This window comes from Phalacrocorax aristotelis, chromosome 2 (genome assembly GCF_949628215.1).
Source record: "Phalacrocorax aristotelis chromosome 2, bGulAri2.1, whole genome shotgun sequence".
NCBI lineage: Eukaryota > Metazoa > Chordata > Aves > Suliformes > Phalacrocoracidae > Phalacrocorax > Phalacrocorax aristotelis.
The window spans coordinates 93,649,411-93,652,542 of NC_134277.1; positions in this window are offsets into that span (position 1 = coordinate 93,649,411).

The following is a 3,132-nucleotide window of genomic DNA, read 5'->3' on the forward strand; positions in this document are numbered from 1 at the left end:
TGTGAGAATTTTGCTGTTGAATGAAGTAATATGCATTACATGAATTACATTCATTAATGCAGGAAGGAAAAATTGCCACCATTTGCAGCTGCAATCAGGAAGGATTTTTTCTTGTTCCTCTCCTTCCACTGATGCTGAACAATCCACACCCTTTCATTTATCAGCACAGACAATCACATATACCACATGCTTATTATGATCTATTTACAGAAGTGTTAAGTAGCTGCAGTGTGGTCAGCTGTCTGATTTCTCCTGATTGTGTAAGTAATATAGAAGGAAGTAGAAAAGTATGCTTAATATCTCCTCAGTCCATGGCGTACAGGCCTAACGTTTTATTTCAAAATGCCCATAAGTCTAAAGTCTTCCCCATTAATTTCAAAGAAGAAAGAGCAAATAGTAACATAGAATCAAAGGATAGCATGCTAACACTTTGGAAGAGGATAACATATCTGTGCAAATCTTATTTCCCTTAACCTTGTAGACTGTACCATAAGTCCTTTGGTTATAGAAAAGTCTTAGCAGTAATAAAGAGTAGAAGTTTGGGCTAATACAAGCAAACAGGAATAATTGTCAGGAGAAAAAGGGAAATTTTATTTTATTTCAACATAAAATTAATGACCCAGTAGGAATATTGTGTACTGAAAGGTTTTGCTCCATAGTAATAACAGTTTACCAGCCCAGTGACAAAAGAAATAGAAACAGTCCTTGTTAAAGTGTTCGGACTCAAAACAAATACTGTGGATCGAAGAGGAAGTAAATGAAAAAAGAGCCAGAGCTTTTTGAAGTCTCATTTTCTGAACACACCTATGGAACCAAACTTTCAGAGCTCTGGAAGAAAGGCTGCATTTTCACTGTGAAATAGATATCTATGACGGGATGTTGTGAGAATCTTCCAAGTGACGTTTGGAAACCTCAGTTTCCATTGGTCTTAAAGGGAACCAAATGCTTAACATCACATGTGTTTCATATGTTTACTGTATACATATACCTTGTATGAATATTCCATGTATGCACACAGTCATATAGACAACCTGCAGAGACATACGGCATTTTTCAGAAGCAGTTTAGCCTCACATTGTTAAAGTTAGCCTCTGATTACTGTTAAACTGATAATGTGTTGTGCTTTATGCTGTTAGCTGCTTAGATATAAAACACGATGTACCAGAAAGTAAGATTAAAAAAACAGATTAAATGAAAAGCAGAGTTCTAGACCACTCAGACTGGTGTGATACAACAACTTAGAAGCCATTACCAAGGAAAATGCCATATTGTTTTCTGCTGTTGTTCTTCAAAAGTGTCAGCAAAAATGGTCAAAAGAAATCTGTAGGACTTTTGAAAAGCCTTTAAGTCTTGCATGAGATGCTAAGGGAATACAGTAGCTGTCTTCTTTCCTCCCTCGCCAAGATAATAAACCCAAATTCTTCAGATGAGACTGATCCAGCCCTTCTGGTTGCAGATCAAGAACCTAGATTTACAGTTTCTGCCAAGCTGTGTGGGTGAAGCAGCAACACCTCCTAACAGGAGCAAGTATTGCATTTCTAAATTCTATACTGTGTCTTAAGAGCTGTTCTTCAAATCAGGAATCTGCCTGAAGCTCCAAGAAATTCTCAAAATGGCAGTTAAGCTGCAGCAGCCCCCCTTTTTCCTAAAAAACTTAGTTATGAATAATATTTGGTATAGGAATGGAACTACTGCCATTTTCTCCTCCTAGTTTGGATTTAACACTAACAGAGAAAAACAATGGCTTATTTATATCCTTAAAAGCTCCATTGAGTTAGATATGTAAAAGGACAACTTACACCTAGCAGTTACAAAAATCTCTCAAAACCCGACGTCCTTAACCTTTCTACAAAAATAGTCTACTTTTGAGGTGGTCATTTACAGGACTCCTGCTTCTCATTTGGTGCCCCCAAGGCCTCATTGCAGGTATGACTTTCTTCAGCTTGTTCCAACAGGTTTTGTTTTTAATAGAAGAGTAAACATGGGTGAGTATGAAACACTTTTGTATTTCAAGGTGTATGTCATCTAAATACAGCTCGCACATATTGAGATGTTATGTCTTGTGAAGCTAAAAGAAACATATTCCAACCCCAATAAATGTCAATGTCTGCTTTTGTATTATATGAAAAAAAAAGTTCTGTAGCACTTTTGTACTACTATCAAGGATTAGTACTGCTACGGAGCCTGTCCCACAAATTCTCCTTTTCAGTTGTTACCAATATTCTTTAATCCCTGGAAATTCATGCTGAATGAATTTATAATGAATTTATACACTGAATTTATAATGAATTATGGTTATTTCTTTTTGACTCTCAGTATTGAATATTTGTATTACAGCACTACCTGCAGGCAAAGATCAGAAGTAGGTATAAACACGTGAGGCATCACAGCAAAAGCAATAGGACCGCTTAGAGGTTCATACTTTTGCATGTAATTCAGTGCCACTGTGATTTAGGATCAGAACACGCCCTAGAACCAGTTTTGCTTACATTCATTCTTTGAAGTATTTTTCCTTTTTTTCAAATAAAATGAGGAAACAGAGGCCACTGCAAAAATTTGAATGTTTGCCTAATATTTTTCAGTCTTAAACATTTAACTTCTGATGATCTCTACAGTGATGTCATAATTTAATTCACCATTAAAAAACAAAAACAAAAAACCACAAACCTGCACTGCTGCCAATCTTCAACTCCTTCCTCAAAAAAAGGAAGAGAAAATTTAAACCTTTGTTATTTGCAGGATGGGGGAACATTTGTCCATGACATTACTATTGGTAAATGTCAAATGTTGTTTACTGAGCTAAAAGCATTAAGAACTAAGGATGGGATCAACATACTTTGCAATATAAATTTTTAAAGGTTAATCTTCCATGATTAGCTTAGCTAAACAATGCTAAGCACAAAGTAAATTGCTTAATGCAAGTCACCCTAAATGGCTTCAGTCTTTTGTTCTGAGCTTCCTAAATATTGGTTTATTTGATTTCACAGTCATAAAGTCTGCACATACATTCACAGGGTTGAAAGATTATACATAGTTTTCTTAGTGCTCTTCATGTAAACGATACAGGAAGACAATAGCAAAGGAGAAAGTTAAATTTGTCTGTAATAATGAATCACAATCAATTGGTAGAGT